Below are 24,142 nucleotides of genomic sequence, written 5' to 3' on the forward strand. Positions count from 1 at the left end.
CCTGGACCTTGTTCTAACCCATGGTATAGAGATCAGCCAGCTGAGTGTCCTTCCTCTTAACCCCATCATTTCTGATCACTTTATGTTTACCTTCCAGCTTACACTGGAACATCCTTCTGCACCAGTGAATAAGAAACAGCTTAGAAGAACCTTAACTGACCGTTCTGTGTCTGAGTTTAAACACACAGTTCAGCCAGTACTTAGTGATATTCTGAGAAAATACTCTGAGTTGTTTTACTTCGAAGCCCATCGAGACGACTGTTGTTGTGATTTTGGGCTATACAAATAAAATTGAATTGAATTGAATATGTAGACTTTTTCTTTATCAATAGGCATTTTAATTGTTTTTATTTGATCAGTGTAACCAAAAGAACTCTCAGGACACCGTTTTCCACAATGCATTGTTTTGTAGTCATCTGGGCTTGCAGTCAGTGCAGTACTAAATTTCCAGCTGCCTTTGCTTAGGTTGGTGCCTTGTTGCTCGCACCCATTTCTCGTGATATTTTTGTGATGATTGACAAGTGCACTGTAAACCCGAATAAGTTCAGTGAACTCAAAAATTTTGAGGAAACAGATTACATAATAATTTTTGAGTTATCTTACTTAAAAACTATAAGTTCATTTGAACTTAAAATTTTTGAGTTGAATAAAATAAAACAATTTAACCAAATGTAAATCATAACTTTTTATTTAACCAACTTAAAGATTCTTACTTTACTAAAATAGCATATTATGATTTTATTGAACTTTAAAACAGTACTTAATTAACTGAAAAACATTAATTTATCTCAACTCTAATTTAATGCTTTGAAGTATAAACTAAGACTTATATTCTTAGTCAAGATCACTGTTACAAAAAACGGAGGCAGAATTGCAATTGCATGTTTATTATTTATCAACCTGCATGAATGCATTAGAACAATTTGTTGTACAACAAAATACAAAAACACTGCACAAATTGTGTTAAAAGTACACCAGCCATTAAAATATAAAAATAAATCAACCCTTAAAAAACAAAAAAAGTGCATCAGTCTTTTACACCATTTGCATATAATAATTTGTTGTAATGCAAAACACAAAATACAAAAACACTGCACAAATTGTGTTAAAAGTACACCAGCCATTAAAATATAAAAATAAATCAGCCCTTAAACAAAAAAAGTGCATCAGTCTTTTTAAATTCTCCCACAAAACGTTGTCTTTTAACTGCTTTTTCTTGACAAACTAACACTCAACATAATGCCAATCAATTTAAACAGCCATCAATGAAATGGAATGGAGAACAGTGATATTTGTATAACAATATTTTCAACAGTTAAGTAGAAGAGGAAATTAAAATCAACCACCATGAACATGGACAAAAAATACCATTGCGAGCATTTCCTAGTATAACAGCTTGACATTTGGAACACTAACCTAACTATGCATGTGCCAAAACCGTAATATGCTACTCTATCAATGAAAGATCGTTTTTGAGACGAAGAAGACATGGTTTCAACTGTTTCCCATCTTCAAGGCCCATCAGTTCTTTTTGGATGAATGTGAATGTATGAATCAGTCTTTTTGGATAGTCTAAATGCAAGACATAGATCAACCCAAACAACAAGACAAATGCATCAGCCCATTTAGAAATGTCGCTAACCACAACCTCATCTTCCACGACAACTGCTGCACTGAGTGGACTGAGATGGATTAAACTGTTCTCATTGACAGTTGTCAGAATGGCAACAGAGGTGCTACTGATGTCTGGCTCTGGTGACTCTTCAATCTGGAAAGGACAAAAACAATGTAGTATTAAAGAGAGAAAATTGATCGTTTCAGGAATGAAAACTTTATCAAAACCTACAACCTAAAATTGAATGACATTAAAAGCATGTCAGAAATTACATAAAGAAAATTATCCAAAGAAATCAAAATAATACTTTATTTGTATAAGACTGCTCATCATTCCATAAGGCAGCTCAAAGCACTGTATGTAAAAATAAAAAAAACTTTTAAGACATGACAATCTGAAAACAATCAGATTCTTTCAACCAAACCCCACCCCTCCATCCACCTAACCAGTTTCACCAACATTACCCTCAGCTCGTCAGATCCAGTGCAACGTGGACAGACAGTGATGACCTTTTCCACCTGCATCTGTAAAACAGTGTTTTTCAACCAGCGTGCCGCGGCACACTAGTGTGCCGTGTGAAATTGCCCTCATTAACTGATCTAAAAACATTGACCATCACCTGGGTATCAGCTCTGTGTTCATCCAAACATCCTGATAAAACACTGAGTAGTTAGGAATATAAAATATCATAAAATACTTTCTTTGCGTTTATTTTATTATATTAAAGACATTTTGATAAGAATGCAGGTACCGCCATGGGGAAATGTCTTGTGAGACAGATAGTTTGAAGATTGTGGTAAACACTGGTGCTAGCTGGTCAGCACATCCCTCCAGGACACGTCCAGGAATTCCATCAGGTCCAGCTGCTTATCTAGTATTCACCCTCTTGAACTCTTTACTGATGTCATGCTCACTCACAGTTAGCACTCGTTTCTCTCCACCAGGTTGTGTCATTGTTATGGAGCTGTTGTTCTCAAACTCGGCATAGAACAGCTCCAGAACAATAGCTGTGCTAACATGGCCAAAAGTAATCGAAAAGAACGCCTGATCGGAAGAAAAATGTGTGAAAAAATAAAAAGGCAGATGGACTTATACTAGGGTTGTGCCGATGGACGATACCATCATCCAACGTGATGGGTCAGTGACATCCCGATGGAGAGACCACCATCGTGATGCCACGCCCCCGCCACGTTGTGAGTCGACACCATAAGCCGCGGTTACATGTGCAAAATATCTTGATGGGATCAATGGTCGGATTAGAATCCAACCGTGTACATGGGCCCAGAAAAATGTTTTCAGAATATAACAAACGTTCACTAAGGTCACACTTTCGGTCGGAATAAATCATTCGCACTTTCGCAGTAGGGTTTGAAAACCGGAAGGGGATATAAGTTCCGCTGAGCGGCTATTTAAAAAAAAAAACTTTATTGAATGTAACAATTCAATACAAAACAATGTTAAACAGCGCCGAGCAGCCATATACATTAACATGTCAGCTCGGTATTATACGAGACGATCTTCTAAACGTGCTTTTAATAATGCTACGGTTATTATGAAACACCTGTTCGCTCATCATTTGAATTTTAATCCGTGTGGTCAGTGCTTTTTCTGAACGAAGCCAGAAAGAAGCCAGGATTAGCAGTATGCTAACACGGGCTAACAACATTAGCTTTGGGTGGCGCTGCATCCTGGCTGCACGTAAACATGTAAGAATAACTTCAGCCTTTATTTAGTCGGGACACGACTGGAAACACAAATCCGCGTGATTGTTTGAATGTTTTCTAAGGACTGAGCGACATTTCTGCTTTGAAGCTCAAACCACTGTGTGTGCTGACAATCCAAGCTGTGCTCAGACACACACTTTTAGACCCGGTACTGAGTTCGGTAGCTCGTACCCCTAGAGCTGCGGGACGGATCGCAGTCTTAAATCTCCCACACATACCGCTCATGTAACAAAGCACCCCCCCCTCAAACACAAAGCGGTCCACTTGACTAGTTAAGTGCGGGAGCGGACTACACTTCTTTTCTATTTTGTGTTACTTTTTCTGTTAAAGTCACTTCCCTCAGTTTATACTGGATCATCGCGGATGAGTCATTAGTTGGGAAATAAAATAAAGCAATAAAGTAAAAATAGCGAATAGCAATTATATAAGAACGAAAAATTTAAAAATATTCCTAATTTCTCAATGTTTTATCAGGGCCTGTTTGGATGAACACAAAGCTGATATCCTGGAAATGGAAAATGTTGTTAAATCAGTTAATGAGGGCAATTTTCCACACTGGTTGAAAAACACTGCTCTAGGGGAACGAGCTGCCGAACTCAGGAGAACTGTTTCTACCAGTAGAACTGTGTGTCCGGGCAGAGCTCGGAACGCCAGCTCACACACCGGCTTTGGGGCGGCGTGTGAGCTTTTCAAAGCAGAAATGTCGCTCAGTCCTTAGAAAACGTACAAACAATCACGTTACCCAACAAAAAATACTTACATTCCAAACTTTGAGGAATTGTGGGTCCTCCTCGCGTAGATATATTGGAAGCCCGTGCAGGACCAGAGTACGCTTGACATCGGCATCTTGCTCTTGCTGCACAGAGACGCACACAAATTAATATGGCAAATATATTTGAAATGACTGCACCTCTTGGTCTACCTCAGTTCAGTTTTTATATTTTTTATAATTTTCTTTAAGTTATACATTAATTAAAAAAGGAAAAAAAATGCACATACTATGACACTACATTCATATTTACCAATGCATTGGGATCATTTTGATACTACTGATGGGAACATTTCATTCACTGAATTAGATACGCTTGGTCATCATCATGAACCGACCAAAGTCAGTCCTTTCTTTTAGCTATACTAATGCATAATGTTGATAATGCCTTGCAGTTACACCTCACCTGCTGGTCATAGAGGTTCAGAAAATTCCGTAGAACCTCTGAACCCCTACCGGTTCGTGTCGCTTTTTGTCTAAACAAAATCAGCATCCTTAGTGTCCGTCTGTCTAGTTCAGAGTAGAACTGATTTCTTAGGTTAACATTAGTGATGCGATGGAACTCCGCACAGATCTACAAAAAAAAAAGTGTTAATCACCTCTTAAAAATCTATTAAAAGAACTGAAAGAAAGGTTTTACCTGTGAATCAATGCGGAGCGCAGGCCATTTGTGCAAGAACTCTCCAATCATTGGGTCTTCTTTAATGATCTCTAGGCGGCGAAGTGCAAAGGTCATCTGCATGAGTTTGTCAATCAACAGGAGATTTCTTTGACTTCTCTCAACTTCTTGTATGATTTGGATTCTAACATTTTCAAGGCTGGTAGAATCATGTCCCTTAGGGAAGTCAGGCAGGTAGTTCACCTCAGCATGCTTGGCTTTTTTTATATTGTGATGCGGATGCTCTTTGTCAGGATTATTGTGGCTTCTTCTGCCAGAATTTACAGCGACTTCTAGGCATCCAGCTTTGGCTAGCTTACTACGAAAATTCCCCATTTTATACTGCAAGCTCCACTTCCATCCATACCATCCACTTGCACTACTTTTCTCTTTGAGACATGGATGAGCCGTCACAAGAGCTTCTGCTGCCATGGCTATATTTTTTTCAGTAGGATAGGGTTTATAATTCATGATTGCTGTGGCCATGCTTTCCAAGATGCTACTTTTTTGGGATCTGGTCAAAGTGACTGTTTTCCATGACTGTTCATAAGCTGCATTTCCTTCTAGAAGAAGATGTTCCACTTCATAAGAGAAAGTAGGCACATTGAAGATGTTTGGCCAGGATTTCAGTCGGTCACTAATGGGCACATGAGGAAGCATTTCAGTGTTGGAACTTTGTAATGACTCGTTTTCAGCTTCAGATCTGACAACTTGGAGTGTCCCTTTTTCTGGTAAATCTTTAATGTCAACCAAGCAACAGAGTTGGCCATCAAAATCTGGATCTTCATAGTTGAGTGTAAACTCATGGTCAAGTCTTGGCCTACACTTTTCTTGCAGTGTTTGGATGAGATGCTCAACTGAATTGGGACGCTCAGTGAGGGTCAACTTCACAGCTATTTCTGGAGCTATGAAAATGCGTAGTATGAACTTTGGGGGTTCTGTCATTGTCTGAATAAAAAAAACAAAAAACAAAAAACCAAAAGACAAATAAGATTACTTCACATTTTGATTAATTCACAGCAACATCACTTCCTAAGTGGAAGTATAAAGCGTTTTGGTGTCAACAAGAGTTTACCATTGACATTGTAGGCACAGACTGGCAAACTGTCATTAAGTTCCATTAGACTATGAACAGCAGTATTTCCAGGGAACAATTCAAATGATCTCAAATGTTCTGTGTAAAAGGACTTGTGATCATTGCAAAGAAAAGTTACATTGTTGTTGACAATGAGGATGTTTTCAACTTTGCTGAACTGCGGTAGTCCCCCTTCCTGACCAACTGAAACAAACATTCCAACATCATACGGAGTGCCATCAATAACAATCTTAGATGCTGCATAAATGATGTCAGAGTCTGTTATGTGATGTATGTGTTGTTTTGCCACGTCTGGTAGTTGTGAAACGAGAACAGAAGAAACACTGGATGTTTGTTGATGTGGCTTAAAAAAAGCTTTGGCGCCAAGGTGGTATGCAATCATGTACTGATGTCTAGTTGCAAGTGTTTTAAGAACATTCTTGAAATTTTGTGCATCATGTACAATGCGTTTGAAAAAGCGATGTTTCCCCTCAAATCTCATTGTCCACAAATGGACAAGGGGCCCAAAGCACCGTATGAGATGGGGGTAGTGTTCAATAAAGTGGTGTTTAGGGAGGAATGTGAAATTAGGAAAAACTTCCTTTAACATCTGTCTGTGATCTAGTATCTTGCTTTGCAAATACTGAATAGACTCCTCATCAAATACTGGACACAAAATAAGCTCCACAATGTCTTTCAAATCCATCAATATTGTCCAAGCCCCGTCGCCCTCAGGAACTGTGTCACCAATAATCAATGGGAGTAATCTCAATAATGCATTATTTTCATGCCCGTTGCCACCAATGCTTCTCTTGGTGGCAAAGGTTTGGCAATGGGTCTTGGTTTATCAGTGGCATCAGAGCCCTTGTATGGAAAGGACTCGATTTTTTTGTGCAAAGAATCAAGAGAAAAATATTTGAGCCTAATCATCCGATCAATACAGAGAGCCAATTCTAGTGGCACTATGCCCTCTAAAAGATCATGCAGGACATCAGGTGGGAAGCCAGTGACTGGATGAAAATGCTCAAGAGTGCTTTGCAAAATACAGTCGCCTTTAACACCACACAGACTGGAAAGATTACCCTGCAACACATCCTGTACATCTCTGTCATGGGTGGGTTTTGTCCTAGGATTAAAGTCACCCTGGAAAACATCAAGAGACTGAATCTGGTTGTGTGTTGCTTTGCAGAATCTACACACGTAGCCAGCTCTGAAACATTGGACAAAGCCAGCGAATGAATGAGCAGCCAGATTATCAGAAACGACACACAAAACAGTGCCATGAACAGTACAACCAAGGGGCTCAATATACAGACCATCTTTTTCAAGAGTGCATAAGTCTTTTAACAAAGGACCAAGGGTTTTTTGATAGCCATACTTCTGAACATCTGTCACTTTACAAAGTGCAGCTAGTTGAATTACATGAAGTGCTGATCGGTATTTGTGAGGAAGGTCTGCAAACACCCAATACACCGAGCAGAGCTTGTGGATTTTTCTAGACGTACCAAGAGGATTTGCAATTTCCAGGTCATCGATGTACAACATTAGTGGCAATGTCAACTCTGAAGAAGACAACATCTCATTTTCCTGGTAATACAAGCCATCTTTATGGCTCTTGTAATGCCCTTTTTGTGAGTTCTTAGTTTCACTAATGAGGTCAATGACATCAGTGTGTTTAAAGATTTCTTGAATTATTTCAAGTATTGGCACATATACTGCAGTGTGCCCTGCCTCCAACACATATTGCACTGGCATGACAACAGGAAAATTCCTCTCAATGTATGTTTTTTTGCGTTTTGCAGATGACAAATCTTGACCCTTGGCTGTTTCAGTGACAAAAATGTTGGTGTTCACAACTGAAGTAACCAATTCATTTACAACAACTTCAGTAGCTGGAACAGAGTGCTTTTGCAATATTTCTTTGACAGCATCTTTTAAGAGAGGCTGAGATAAAAGAAATATCTCCCTCAGATCATCAACAATATCTTGACAAGCTCTCTCAGAGACATGAAGAATTGCCTGCATTTTAAGAAACAAAGAGGCCAAATTTTTATGCAACTGGGCTTCCAACAAACCAGTGTCACAAATCTCATCTTCAGAAGCAGGCAAATCTTCATGTGGATCAAGACAATGCTCTTCATCAAAATCAGCAGTAGTTTGAGCTGCCATGTTTTCTGTAGACACAACATCATCACTGAAATCTGAATCGCTACCATGAGTCCTACTCTTATGGGCATTGAAAGATGAGCAAACATTTGTGGTATACCTACAGTTCTTAAATGGACATGGTACAGTCTCATGGTTTTTCAAGTGTCCTCTCAAATGACAAAACAAGCTTTCCTTTGATAAAGGCTGACTGAATGTACACAATGGACAGGTAAACAGTGATATACCTGCGTGTACCCCAGGATCACCTTTATGTTGGTGAGAACGTGACAAGTGAATTTTCAAGGCATTAAATGATGCAAATGTACAAATGCAGTTCTCAAAAATACATGGCAGTGGTGTTACTTTGGAATAATGCACGTGTTTTAAATTGTAGTGCTTCAATAGTTTTGTCTGCGTGTCTGAAGAGTGGACACATAGTTTACACTTCCAATTCATTTTACTTTAACTACATAGTGGCCTTACTAGCCTCCTAATCAAGTGTAAAAGCCCTCAATGAGTTGACTCCTACAGCGATGGTCCCTCGTATGTGTTCCTGTAACAGTTAAAAAGTAGTGTTAATGAGATGCAATAAAAAATGTTTCCATTTGTTACATGAATAAACTGTAGGTTACCAAGTGACAGGCTGGTGATTCTGACAAACTGCAGATTCTTTAGGGTGTCAAGTCTATGTATAGAAAAAGTAGATGAAATTAAACTAAAACCTAGTACTAAACGTTTAAACTACAAAAATTACTTCTGTTGCTCCCAGAACTATTTCATCAAGCAGCTCTTGGTCAAAGTTGATGACAAAAAGATAGACAATCAAGATTAGAACTTCTTAAAGATTCACAAGTACTGTATTTCTTAAATAGCCTGTATCTAAATGTTATCTTTAGATGCATGTTCACTTTGTACAACTTCGATATTTTCAATAGAAAAATAATATGCCTGTTGTTGAGAAAAGTCAATATGATCTGGTAAGGGCCACATGAAACACTTTTGAAAGGATAAAGATGCACATCAAAGAGTACCAGAAATCTTATTGGACTGGCATTGTCTTTTCTAAATATCTGATCCTCAACTGATCCGTTTTTTTTCTGATGAATTCAAAGGTTTGTTTTCTTGCTAATGTCTGACAAAACAATATTAAACATTTTTTTAGTTCAAATATAGAGCATTTATACTTGTAATAAGGGGTGGGCAATAAATTCTAATTATTTTTTTTAGACTATTACTTTTTGGAGAGGAAAAAAAATAGAATAAAATAAAATGACAATCAAGATATTTTCCCAGCGGTCTGCTTTTTTGGGCTTCCATTGTTCTGAGTAATGTCAGCCTGTCTGTCTCTACAGGGCTCAACATAGCAATTTGCCCACTGGTCCGGTCCTGTTTCTCGAGCAGTACGGTCCACAAGACTTTATCACTTGTCCACTCAAGCCACTAAAATATCTAACGGTTAATATATTTTTCACCTTTTTCAATAAATTATATTTTACGAAAACGCTTAGATTTACCTCGTCTTCATCGCTTTTAAAGTTTGACGTCCGCCATGATTGTTTTGATCATGTGGTGCGCACCCTCCGCAACAGTGTTCACTCTCTGCATCCGTCGGAGCAATTTAACGGGGCGAAAATAGTGTTGCAGAGTGTGTGTGTCCTGAGAGGGGTGCGTGCCGCGAGAGAAAGGGGAAGGAGATGCAGGTGGAAATGGGGGTGTGAGCACGGAGCGGAGGTGTGCGTTGAGATATTGTGTGTTCGAAGGACGGAGCACCTTAAGAGAAGGTGTCCCCCCCCAGAATGACTGTTTTGGAGTCGTTCTTAATCCGCTCTGGTGGCTGAAGGTTCCGAACGGGAAAGTGAACCCCAAAGGAAAATCGCCTTCGGCCCTGGAGGAAATCTCCCCTGCACTTCTGACCACGGTCGGAAAGAAAGAAAAGCAAAGAGAAGTCCCCGCGCAGTAAAGGTTCAACAATAGCTTGGGAAGTTGGACAAGGAGACAACGAACGCACAAAGATGTTTCTCGAACTTCCCCAAGCTGGCCAAATATTTAATGAATGCATTGAAGATGAAACTTTATGCACTGAGCTTCAAGCTGAATCATAGGCTACGTTCACACTGCAGGGCTTAATGCTCAATTCGGATTTTTTGAAAAAATTGGATTTGTTTGCTAGACCGTTCACATTTCCAAGTAAATCCGAACTTTTGTTATCTCCAGTGTGACTGTGACACGACCCAAACGAGACCCGCATGCGCAGAAGCCAGAAGAATACTCAACGGTGAACGACGTCACTTGTTGTTTGCGGAGCAAACGTTAACAATGGATGTCAACAACAGTGTTGTCAAAAGCGGAGCTCTTTTTGTAATATTAAATTTATTTTCACAAGGAGCAGCACAATTACAATCTTCTCATTTTAAGAAGGCAATGGAGTCGGGATCGTCTGTACCCACTGTTGTGGAAAGGAAATGTGCATGTGTTGGGGCCGCGCGCCCGCGTGTGCAAGCGCGTGCCGCGATAGAGAATAGGGGGGGGGGGGGGGCAGTGTGGACGCGCATTCATGTTGTGTGTTACGGAGGACGGTAATAAAAGAAGGTTTCCCCCAGATGACATGCTATGGACTCTTTATTAACCCGTTCTGGAGAAATGTAAGGATCAGAACAGGGAGGAGGAGAAGGATCGCCTCGGGTCCCCTGCGCTTGAGCACGGTCGGAAAGGGGAGAAAGAAAAAAAAGGTTATTGCGGGAAAGGTTCAACACCACGCTCTGCCATTTATCTGGAAATTTTTTCAAAAACCGCCCAGTTGCGATCAGAGCCCTGGAGTTTGGTCTGAAAAGAGCGATCACCCCAAATATTAATCCAATCAGTGACCTCCCTTCCCTTCCACTGACTGGTCTCAGCAGCATCGTCCACCATGGTTGATGTTTACGTTCTCATTCCCGCCTACTTCAACGCAAAATGATGACGTTTGTTGCGTGTCGATGACGTACGGTTCGGAATCAAGTCGCCTGGCCGGTCAGACGGCGGTCGCAATTGAAAAGAACGGCTACAATTCAAAATCAGGACGGCAAACCCACGGGGCCTGGGTCGCAATTGAAAAGATCTGATCTGTGTCATTCAGACTGTCATGAAAAGATTGGAATTGGGCCGCTTAGGGGCAAAAAATTCGGAATTGGGTCGTTTCAGCCTGCAGTGTGAACGTAGCCAAAGGCAACTCCAAATACCTGACTCATATTTTTCTTTGGACTACAACGGCCTCAATACACTGTCCACATTGTCAATGATACATATTAATATTTTTTAACTTATGCATATACTATAATTACAGATTTCAGAGTATATGATTTGATGAGAACAATCTGGAGACGAACAACTTATTTTAAATTACTTTACATTTAAAAACACAAATCACAACCATGAGCCAAATATACCATTTTGAGTATTAAGCAAATATGATATGATACAGGTATCACTTTTTCAAATCCTAGCCCAATTCATGATATACCTACTACAAAACTATAGATTCCTATACTGTTAATAATAAAATAAATAAATATTACGCCATTGTGAAAAACAGCAACATGAAATAAAAACAAAGCTACTTTGGAAAATATTTATTTTGAAATCTTAGTTTTCTGAAAAAAGACGTATAATAATAATAATAATAATAATAATAATAATAATATTCTCCATGATTAAAAATGAATATTTTAAAATGCTGTTTTAAAATAATGAACAGGTTTTTAAAGCAAAATGAGATATATTGAATAATAATATGGCTAATTTAAAATCTTTGTGCAGCTTTTTCACCATTTCATGAACTTTTTATATATTTACGAGAGATTTATTGGTTGATTGTGTATTTGCATGAGGTCATATTTATTTATTGAATTAAATATTTGTTTATTTAATTGTGAACAGTATAGGACTCCATACATAACATCAAATTAAGACTCGGATGTCTTATTGAATTGCAACCATTTTGTTAATTTACAAAATAAAAACTTACCTCAGCTCTTGGCGGAGCTTTGCCCACATTTGCATTCATATAGTTACTATGTGAAATACAAGTTACGCGAAAGCGTTACTATTACCAAATCACAGAGTTTATTGTGAAATCAAGTAAAACAATAACAATATTAGCAATTCCTGCTGACTAGTATGTGCTGCCACTGGCTCCCGTCCTAATTGAGACAGGCAAAGCTAGCGGTTAGCTAGCGGCTAGCCAGTTTGAAATGAGCGCCAACTATCTCGGTAAACGTAAGAGTTTTCGTTTCTTAACCAACTTCATTTACAATGCACAACGTTTCTCTGATGGCATCATACCGACACTGCTCAATAATTTAATGGAAAAAAAACGTATCATTCCGAACTGTTTAATTCCGAACAATTTTCGCATAGTCATAGTTACTATCATGACTATGCAAAAATTGTTCGGATAGTTAGTAGTTTAAACTCGCGGAGGACGTCATGACTACAAATGATAAACTAGAAAGAACATAAAAAGAAGCAACAAATATATATTTTCGGAGTGAAAGTAATAAAATAGATATAAAAATCAAACTATACTACTTACGTAAACGTATGTATGTGGTACACTTCGGCTCGCTCCGGTGCTCGCTTCAGACCTCCGCCATCTTGAAGACTTTTCTCAGTTCGCGGCTCATGGACGTACGTTATGACGTCATCACGTCTCTTTATTTAAAAGTTTTGACAACAAGGTTTCATTTACTCAAAATCTTTTAGTCCAATAAAGATATAACTGGGTCAAAGTTGAATCGGCTTATAGGTTTTAACCATACTCAACTTGGTTGCTACTTTTGAGTTCTGTGATTATAAAACTTTTGAGCTCATTGGACTGTTCGGGTTTACAGTGTGGCGTTGGAGCAAAAAACACAAATATACGTCGCACACCAGGTGATCTGTGCACATTGCGTCCATCTGTGATCTCAAACAGGCTTACTGTGCATCTTGGCTGCATGTATTTGGTGTTGCCAGAATGAATTTCTATCAGTTTCTTGGACCTGTGGTATGTGTAACGCTTGTACTGATCTCCAATGAACAGTGCCCGTTCTTTTACTAACCACAGTTGAATTCAACTATGAAAATGTTGGAGTGGCTGACTTGCTACTCTAAACTAAACTTGTGACCGGGGTTTAAATGTGCAAAAGTCATAAAAAAGAAAATGAAAAAATGGTTGGCGAGTCAGTTGCAGTGCTTAACATTGTGATCATTAAATAAACTTAATTTTACAATTTTATTAAAATTGTTAGAGCCATTTTAAACATTCTAAGACGTTTTTACTGAAATGTAGGTCAGCTTTGGAGCCCAGCTGTCCTATTGGCTGAAGAGGTATGACGTAGGTGAGGAGGTATGTTTTGGGCTGCTAGCGAAGCTGGAGAGCTAGAGAGCGCATTCGTTTTTGGCCGTGCTATAAAGTTCTTTGTTAATATGTTTTTTGTATTTACATTTTTGTAACAACCTTTTTTGGGAATTAAACATTCAAAACGAAGAACTTGGACTGTGGAAGTTCATTAAAGAAGCACGCGTCAACTATAAGCTCTGAAGTTACAGCTTAAGTGTGTATTTCAGAAATTAGACGGATCCACACTTACATTTAAGTCAAAAACTAAGCTCTCCTTTTTAAGCCGCGCTTAAAGAAGGACTTTTCACAAGAAGACAATTGGATGAAGACAATTGAATCATAATAGAAAGACGGTAACTTACGAAGAACCCTATCGGCGGACAAGCTGAAAAGTGAGTAAGAAACTTACTGAATCCAGACGTTAGTCTCAGCCGGTCAACCAGAAGCCCCTCCTCCGCTCGCCCGAAGCCGCACGTAACTGAGCCACTTAGGCCGGTCATCAACAAGAATGCACATAAGACAAAGCTCTTTTAAGTATCAGAACAGTCTGCAGAAGAACGAGAAGCTGCTACTGTAAGGAAAAGAAAAGAAGACCGTTGTTTGCATTAACGTTTTGAGAGCACCGCCGTAAAAAATGGAAGTTGCAGTGGACGGCCACAAGAGGGCACCAAGACCAACAGCAAAGGCTGTAGAAGCGAAGGTGAACCGGCTTAAGAGTGAGAGAAAAGGAAAACTGTCTCAACTCACTCGGAAGAGGAAAGAGAGAATTTCTACAGCAAGAAGCTAAGCAAAGGGACCCATGCCTTAGAGGTCTGCGAGGAGATAAAGGAACAAAGGGCAAAAGACAGAATACAATTCTGAATAAGCAAAGGACTCTGCTTTGGCTGTCTCACACAAGGCCATCGGAGTAAAGACTGTTGCAGGAGAATCCGATGCACAGAATGTTCAGGAAAACACCCAAGTATTTTGCATCTAACAAAGGACGCTTCTGTCCCAGTAGAAAGAGATGAAGCTGAGGACAGAGATATCATTACAGAGGTGACGAGCGCCCTAATTGAGGCAGAGAAAGAAACCAGCAGAGAAACTGGGGCAGGTAACATTGAAACTATTTTACCTATAGTACCGGTGAAGTTGAAAGTGAAGTTGAAGTACCTCTTTAGGCGGACGTGGATCAGTGGCCCTACCTCCAGGAAGTCCGTATCACACACATCGAAGCAGATATTGGTTTGCTTATTGGCACGAACGTCCACAAAGCCTTGGAGCCTCAGCAGATAATAAACAGCAGAGGTGATGTACCATATGGAGCAAGAACTTCCCTTGGATGGGTTTTCAATGGCCCACTCAGAACCACTGCCGCAGCTTACCACGGTATGGCAACCCATTCAGTCAATCACATTTCTGTGGCCAGCATTGAAAATTTGTTGACTCAATTGTACAATGCAGAATTCCCAGAAAGAGAATGTCATGAAAAGTCTGAGATGTGTCAAGAGGACCACCAGTTCCTGGATTCAGTGAAAGGTTCAGTACAATTAGTCAATAGTTATTACCAAATTGGACTACCACTGAAGGACAAAAACAAAGAAATGCCTGTCAACAGATCTCTGGCAGAACAGCGACTTACAAGCCTTAAATGGAAGTTCCACAGAGATCCTGACTTCCACAGTGAGTATAACAACTTTATGAAAGACTTGTTGTACAAAAAATATGCCACCAGAGTACCAGATGGAGAGCTAGGTCGAGGACATGGGAAAGTATGGTTTATTCCCCATCATGGAGTTCGTCACCCCAAAAAGAAGAAATTAAGAGTTGTCTTTGACTGTGCTGCTTTATATCAAGGAGTATCGTTGAACAATCAACTTCTTCAAGGACCAAACCTTGCAAATACTCTTGTAGGAGTTCTGACAAAATTCAGGAAGGATACAGTGGGCATGATGGCAGACATAGATTCCATGTTCTATCAAGTGAAGGTGCCCGAAGAAGATTCAGATCTGTTGCGATTTCTGTGGTGGCCAAATGGTGACCTGAGTTTAGAACCAGCAGACTACAGAATGCATGCGCATCTGTTCGGAGCAACTTCCTCCCCAAGTTGTGCCTCATTCGCGCTGAGAAAGACAGCTGAAGATGGACGAGACTGGGCTGCACCTAAGGCAGTAGAAACGATCCTGAACAACTTTTATGTTGATGACTGCCTGAGCTCAGTGTCATCTGATGAGCTGGCCATCAAGGTGTCAAATAACTTGAGAGCATTGTGTCTCAGCGGAGGATTTACCTTGAACAAGTGGACAAGCAACTCCAGAGCACTCCTCATGTCAATCCCAGAAGAAGAAAGCGCCTCAGGAATAAAAGATCTCGATCTGGACAACGATCAGTTACCAACAGAGAGGGCGCTAGGTGTACAGTGGTGCACAGAATCTGACATGTTTAAGTTCAGGATTGAGGTACAGCAGAAACCATGTACCAGAAGACGAATCCTGTCAGTTGTAAGTTCAGCTTATGATCCGTTGGGATTCCTGGCACGTTTCATCCTAACTGCAGAAGCTGTCATCTTTTTGCATCAAAAGGTGCATTAAACCCGCAGGATTTGGTGTGATCAAAACAGCACATCTTCACCACTTTTCAGACGCCGGCAATAATGGCTATGGTACCGTATCCTACCTGCTGCTGACAAACGAAAATTACCAGAAGTTTGCTTCATTCCTGATGGGAAAGTCAAGAGTAGCACCACTCAAGATGGTCACCATTCCCAGGATGGAGTTGACAGCAGCTGTAGTAGCTGTGAAAATGGAGAAGATGCTGCAAAATGAATTGCAGTTAGAGCTGACCGAATCCATCTTCTGGACAGACACTATCACTGTTCTCAAGTATATAGAAAATGAAGCCGCACGATACAAAACATTCGTACCAAACTGTGTCTCATTCATCAAAGAGGCTACAAACCTTTCCCAATGGAAGTATGTAAATATGGCAGACAACCCTGCTGATCCAGCTTCCAGAGGTTTAAGGGCAGATGACCTGCTTCAGATCAAAAACTGGATTCAGGGACCGCACCTCCTGCTGAAATCAAATGGCGAAAGGCCAGAACGCCCAGATCGGTAGATTTCTGACACAGAAGATACAGAGGTCAAAAGATCTGCCCAAGTGTCAGTTATACAAGCTGATAAGAAACTGGATGCAGTGACCCAGTTTGTGACCCACTTCTCAAGTTGGTACCAGCTCAAAGTCAGTTGCGTGGCTAATGCGCTTTAAGGAGATGTTGCTAAACTTGAGACAAAAAAGGAAGGAGCTTGAAAAATCGCTCCAAGGTCATGAAGCTGGGACATCTAAACCAGAATCATGTCTGCAACAGAGGATGCTTGAGTACAAACAAAGTTACAAAAAACAAGCGTCAACAACAGACGACCTCGTCAAGGCAGAGTTGGAGTTAATTCTTCTAAGCCAGAAAGGAAAATATGCAGAGGAGCTTAAAGCTTTGCAAGATGGAAGAGGTCATGTGAGAAAGGAAAGTCATATCTTCAAGTTGGATCCCTATTTGAAAGATTGCGTGATAAGAGTGGGTGGTCGGTTGAGTCGAGCCACAATGCCACTGGATGCCAGACGTCCAGCTATCCTGCATAAAGAAGATTGGATTTCCAAGCTCATACTTCATCACATACACGAAGAGACAGGGCACTCAGGAAGAAATTACATTTTTGCGAGATTGAGACAGAAATTTTGTATACCCAAAGCCTGCTCAGCCATACAGAAGCTAATATCTGAGTGTGTCATATGCAGAAGACCACATGCAAAGGGAGGTGAAGAAAAAATGGCTGACTTGCCGGAAGATCGGGTATTGCCAGACAAGCCCCCCTTCACAAATACTGGTGTGGACTTCTTCTGACCATTTGAGGTAAGCAGAAATCATGTAGAGTAAAAAGGTATGGCGTGCTTTTTACATGCTTAAGCAGCAGAGCAGTTCATATACAGGTAGCATACTCACTCGACACCAGTTCATGCATCAATGCATTACGCCGCTTTGTAAGCAGAAGAGGTCAAGTATCTATCCTCCGTTCACATAATGGCACAAATTTCGTTGGTGCAGAGATAAAACTAAGAGAAGCAATAAAAGATCTAAACCAGTCAAAGATCCAAGGATCTATGCTAAAACGAGGAGTACAGTGGATATTTAACACCCCTGCCGTATCCCATCATGGAGGTGTATGGGAACGCCAAATACGGTCAGTCAGGAAGGTTTTGAGTTCCCTGTTAAAACAGCAGATTATGGATGATGAAGGACTGTAGACACTTTTATGTGAAGTTGAAAGCATCATCAACAGCAGGCCCATAACAACAACCTCTGACGACCCCAATGATCTGGGGGGTATTCCAGGAACCATGTTTAAACTACCCTGACTTTAAGCCTGAACTCTGGCTGAAATCCGCCTGAACTTGCTTACTCTGGGTATGTCGGTTCCAAAACACCAGATATGAATTAGCGTAATTACGCTCGACTTGGTAACCCTGGGTTAGTGCGCGAGCATGGCATTTACATAAAGACATTCTCAATGGATCGCCGATTTCTGGAGTCACCATGGAAACGAGTGGAGAGAAAAAAAGAGCCCTTTACTTCAGCGAGACGGAGTTGGAGATCTTGATGACAGCCTACGAAGAATTCAAACATATAATAACAAGAAAAAGTAATACAGCTGCATCAGCGAGGGAGCGAATGGCTGCCTGGCAAAAAATAACTGATAGAGTGAACGCGTGAGTATAATCATTTAATCTTATTTCCTTTATCATAGCGATGCAAACTGTCTATGGGGAGATGAGAAACAATTTACATATATATCTAAGACTAATCAATGATTTTTGGTTCCTCTGTTATCAGCTGTAACACGTCCAAAACGAGGAGGACCTTGACGCAAGTCAAAATGAAGCATAAAAACATTCTCCAACAAGGTAAAATATTAATATCAAGATACCAATGCACAGAATTGTCATGAAATACAATATTCCATGTAAAGTGGTTGTGTAGCCAACAGAAAAAAGGTTGAGGCCCGTCAAATAGGGGGGGGTCCACCTCCACCTTCCCTCACCCCGGCTGAGGAGCTGGCACTGTCCCTCAATAAAGGGCGCCCAGTCGTGGAAGGGATTCCAGGGGGCACCTCATCAGACGTGGCCACAAACATGAGTGGCTTAGTTAAATGTAGGTATATCACATTAGTCATGATGAATTGATGATTTTACTGTACATCAGTGTTGAATACATCAAATATACACTCACCATTTAACAAACACATTTAGAAAGCATTACTTTTATGTGTTATGCATTTCAATTGTATATTTTATTCAATATTACAGCATATGATGTCTAATGTATACTGATTCTCCTTTATTAGGTGTTTGCTTGAGAATATACATAGATGTGACTGGTTTTATTGTATTGCAGATGCAGATGGTCAGAACATACTGATGGAGCCTCCTGCATCACCACAGTCTGTCGTAATTGTAAGTTATTAATGTTGTTAGATCCTTAGTTGTCTGTTTGGTAGATCGAGCATCTTTACATAATTACACTGCAGGATGAGGATGAAGAGACCCGCATTTGCAGTGACAGATATTGAGAGACCTAGACCCAACGAGGTATGTGATGTCCCCCCACTTTATTAATTCCTGTTTTAAATGAGATAAATAATGTGATTTCAATTTCAGAGTATTGCTGGGGATGTTGCTGCAGATGCGGGTCAATGCAGCTCTACCATAAACCTTGGCAGTGTAAGAACATTTCTGCAGATAAATCATCTCATGTTAATATTTGGTATGTATTGCAAACATCAAATGCCAATCATGTGGAATTACTTTGTCTTTGTAGTTGCCTGCTAAAGAGCTGTACAAGATCTATATACATCGTAAAATACGGAAATATGACCTTGAAATTGAATTGCTGGAGCATCAGCTGGAGGTGAGACACATATGTGAATATTTAATGTTAATTGTTGAATAGACGATTAAGCAATAAAGTCACTTTATTTCATTACAGCAAATAAAGAAATAAAAGATATCAGCCTTTGAGTCATGTTTTTTTATTGGATGTAATGTAAGCTGATCATGTCCCGTACCACCCTGCCATCTCTTTGGTCAGCATGGTCCAATGGGGCATCCTCTGGGCCGGCTTCTTCAAGAGGTGGGGGGGCCCTCTCACCTCTCATGGTGGCTATGTTGTGCAGTATGGCACATGCAGCTTTGATGTCACATGCCCTCTCTGGTGTGACCCTGAGCCCACGTAGGCACTGAAATCGAGCTTTCAGGATTCCTATGGTCATCTCCACCCTGGACCGTGTTCTGCTGTGTGCCAGGTTAAAATGCGCCTGTGGTCCAGGCTGAGGTTCAGGGTAGAGGTCATCAGGAATGGTAGGCAAGGATACCCCCTGTCCCCCAGTAAGTAGCCATTGAAATGTCCTATAATGGCAGTTATATTGTATAATTTACATCACATTAAATGCATGACATTGCATAAGGAACGTAAAGCAATTTATACCCTGGTGGAATTTGGGACATGACAATGATGACTCTCTAAATATCCTGGCATTATGAACAGAACCGAGCCATTTGGCTTCTATGTTTGTGATGAGGTGGGTGGCATCACATATTACCTAGATAGTGGGGAACAGTAATCAGTATGAAAGGTTGATAGGAATTATGATACAACTGCCATATACGTTACCTGCACGTTGATGCTATGCATGGACTTCCTATTAACATAATCTCCTTCATTGACTGAAGGAGATTTAATAGGAATGTAAGTTCCATCCATGCACCCAATCACATTTGGGAACCCTAAAATAGGAGGATATATAATTAGTATGATCGTGACTGAAAAAGTATGGATATATTGATAAAGCAGTGTGTAACTGTCAAATCAACTTAACGGACAAACCTGCTATTCTGTGGAATTCCTCTTTAATGACCCTCAGTGGTTTATGGCCAGGGAAATGCTCAAAATATCCCAGGAGGCGTTTGAGTGCCAGACATGCTGTCCGAACTGCCCGACACACAGTTGCCTTTCCCACTGCATCACCCACGCTGTATAAAAAACTCCCTGTCGCAAAAAAACGAAGGGCGATGCATAAAATGTTCTCGGTGCTCAGCGCTGCTCTCCGATGTGTCACGTTCGATATGAACGGCTTCAAAAGATTTGTTAAATAAATTAAGGAGTCTCTAGAAAAACGATAACGCTCCATTAAATAATCATTTGGAAACGAAAAAACATTGATACGTGGTCTTAACACCCTCTCACGGCGGAAAAAACCCTGTATTATCCTGGCTTCTTCATCTATCTTTGTGCTCTTCAAATGGACACACCATGCTGCTTCACCTCTCTCAAAACAAACTAATCTTCAACTAAAGTTGAAGATTAGTTGCCAGGGGAACTAAGCATATCCTGAAACATACCTCCATTTCTGGAACCAAAAGCTGAGGTTATCAACTTCCTTTGCCTCAAACTTACCGTGGGAGCTAGCATAACCTGCTTTCTGGAATACCCCCCTGGAAGCTTTGACCCCGAGTCATCTGCTGACAATGAGAATACAACCAAATATTCCCCCAGGCATCTTCTCTAAGGACGACATCTATGCGCGCAGACGATGGAAACAGATTCAGTACATGGCAGATTTGTTCTGGGGCAGACGGACACAGGAATATCTGCCTCTTTTACAGGAAAGACAAAAATGGAGCCTTTCAAGAAGAAGCTACAGCGTGGGAGATGTTGTCCTCAATGTAGACTCCTCCGCACCACGGAATTCCTGGTTGATAGGAAAAATTATCAAGACCATGCCTGACTGAAAGGGGGCAGTTCGGAGCGTCATCGTCCAGACGAAAACAGGCACATTGGAGAGACCCATCACCAAGATATGTTTCTTGGAGGAGGCATCACATGGGTTAATGGACTGAACGAGTAGCAGACTTTTATGTTGCTTCTTATGCAAATGCATACAAGTTTGTAAATTTGTGTTATCGTAGACAGTATAATGGCTCTTTGTGTTTGTGTTAATAATAGATAAGTTTTCCTACTTATCAATTAGGGGCAGGTTATGTTAGAGCCATTTTAAACATTCTAAGACGTTTTTACTGAAATGTAGGTCAGCTTTGGAGCCCAGCTGTTCTATTGGCTGAAGAGGTATGACGTAGGTGAGGAGGTATGTTTTGGGCTGCTAGCGAAGCTAGAGAGCGCATTCGTTTTTGACCGTACTATAAAGTTCTTTGTTTATATGTTTTTTGTATTTACATTTTTGTAACAACCTTTTTTGGGAATTAAACATTCAAAACTAAGAACTTGGACTGTGGGAGTTCCTTAAAGAAGCATGCGTCAACTATAAGCTCCGAAGTTACAGCTTAAGTGTGTATTTCAGAAATTAGACGGATCCACACTTACAACAATGAAAGACATATTGACATACACGTAGAATTTTTCCTAAGTCATACTTAAAAAAAGATAAGAAAATGTGTTCCGGTACAATATTGGGATACCTATGGTATCGTATCGCATCGTATCACCAGACTCAGACACACCCCTAGTAATGACACTAGTGTTGCTCCCTCTCTAGTGACCACTGTAGTAATTCTGATATCATTGTAGGTAAACAGTAAGAATTAAATAAAGCTTTTAAAGCCTCACTTGAATAAAGATTGTGTTATAGTGTTTTAGCATGTTCTTGTAGCTTTTTTCTCATAATGGATGCCATATATAAAGAAAAAAACATTACAATTTAAAATTAAAGGCTAGCTCAGAGGTGAATTTCTTTTTTTTTAATTTGTCCTGTCCAAAAGCTGTGCAAACAGATGAGAGCTAAAGGCCTTTTGTGTTGGATGTATTTTACTTTAAAATATGAATATGAATCTTCTGACACACTAGATGTATATTTGAAGTCAGCTTGCACTCATATTAATTATATTTGTAACCGTTTTTTGTTGGACCGGACGGAAAAGAAAAGGAGGAAAGAAGAGAGAGGGTTGTTAGAGAGGGAGGGATAGGAGGGTAATTAGAAGGGGCGGGGGGGTAAAACCATGAAGCACCATAAAGCAACAAGTTGCTGAATGTTTATATTCACAAGAGGGCGGGGCTTGTCCACACACAATCCAACATCAGCCTGTGAAATAGTTTGATCTTTATTAGATTACTGTTAATTCATAAAATTATAATTTCATTGATATGCCATTTTATGAATGAATTTTATTTGCTGAGTTATGTTGTTTATGAAAAGAATTGAGCATTTGCTCAAACCTTGTTTGCATAATTGCTAAAATGAAGTGGTATGTTAAATAATCTAAATATTCTAACATTAAGTTATTAATCTATGAATGTAGAGTACAGACCAAATGTTTGGACACACCCTCCCATTCATTTGAATGAGAATTAGTGCTCCAGCACCAGGAGTGGATTGGCTGCCTGAAGTCACACCTGGAATCATACCTCCTATAAAAGGAACCAGAAAGAAGACCCAAGGAGGATCTGTCGTGATTCGAACGTGAGTTCAAAAATGACCCAGATGCTGGAACCCGGAAGGAGACTGACACAACGGTAAGAATTCAAAGGTTTAATTTAAACCAGAACTTGACAGAACTTCCTTCCAGGAAGAGTGAGCGTGAGCAGGCTGGAGGGATCTTGAACTGGAATCTCCTTGAGGGGGAAACAGCGGTGGGAGCGAGGCTTGAACCACGACGAGGCGAGGCGCTGGCTGGAGGCTTCTTGAGACGGCGTGGGCGAAGCTTGAACCAAGGCGGCTGGCAGGAGGTTTCTGGGTTCGGCGTGACTGCAGCGTAGGAGGACTGCGACCAGGTGAGGATCCAGAAAGTTAACGTCCATAGGAGGAACAACGAACTGGCACCGGCTGATGTTCCTGGAGGAGTTTAAGAAGGCAGGTGATGATGAGGTGAGTGGATCCAGCTGGTCGCGTCCAACAGAGGAAGGAGGGGGGAGGAGGGAGTAACTGACAGGCCATGACAGTACCCCCCCTCAACGACCGCCACCAGGCGGTCCAGGGCGACGATCAGGATGGGCAGCATAGAAGTCGTCGATGAGGGTATGGTCCAGGATGAGCGAATGCGAGATCCACGAACGTTCCTCCGGACCATACCCCTCCCAGTCCACCAAAAATTGGACCCCACGACCACGACGCCGGACGTCCAAGACCGCCGAGACCGTGAAGGCGGGAGCCCCATCGATGGTACGGGCGGGTGGTGGGGAAGTGGACGGCGGGCACAACGGGCTCTCAGAGACTGGTTTGATCTGTGACACGTGAAAGGTCGGGTGGATCCGTAGGGCAGCCGGGAGACGAAGACGAACACATGAGGGGTTGACGACCCGCTCAATGGTGTAAGGCCCAATAAACCTAGGAGACAGTTTACGGGACGAAGCCTGGATGGGAATGTTACGGGAGGACAACCACACCTTTTGGCCAGGTTGGTATTCGGGACTCACCCCCCTGTGGCGGTTGGCTATCTGGCGGTTACCCTCGACGGTCCGGAGAAGAGCGGCCCTGGTCTGTAGCCAGATGTCCCGACAACACTGAAGGTGGAGCTGGACCGAGGGCACCGCCAGATCCAATTCCTGGGAAGGAAACAGGGGGGGTGAGTAACCCAGAGAGGCCTCAAAAGGGCACATGCCCGTGGCAGTGGAGGAGTGGTTGTTGTGGGCATATTCTGCCCAAACCAGATACTTAGACCAGTCAGATTGGTTCTGAGACGCCAGGCACCTGAGAGCGGCATCCAGCTCTTGATTGGCCCGCTCCGCTTGACCGTTAGCCTGAGGGTGGTAACCGG

General features: G+C 41.1%; 1 long non-coding RNA gene across 2 annotated transcripts; it reads right to left on the reverse strand.

Annotated features, from left to right (window-relative positions):
* Positions 1-165: 165 nt before the first annotated feature.
* Positions 166-10,512, reverse strand: LOC110015644 (uncharacterized). 2 transcript variants are annotated; one of them, XR_013650456.1, is made up of 5 exons: positions 8,622-10,512; positions 4,749-8,542; positions 4,515-4,682; positions 4,100-4,195; positions 166-1,768 (listed from the first exon to the last, which is right to left on the reverse strand). It is a non-coding gene; the product is annotated as an uncharacterized LOC110015644 (long non-coding RNA). The 2 variants fall into 2 exon arrangements; XR_013650455.1 differs by having other exon boundaries at positions 4,749-10,502.
* Positions 10,513-24,142: the final 13,630 nt, after the last annotated feature.

Source organism: Oryzias latipes, chromosome 17 (assembly GCF_053564925.1).
Source record: "Oryzias latipes strain Hd-rR chromosome 17, Olatipes_Hd-rR_3.1".
NCBI lineage: Eukaryota > Metazoa > Chordata > Actinopteri > Beloniformes > Adrianichthyidae > Oryzias > Oryzias latipes.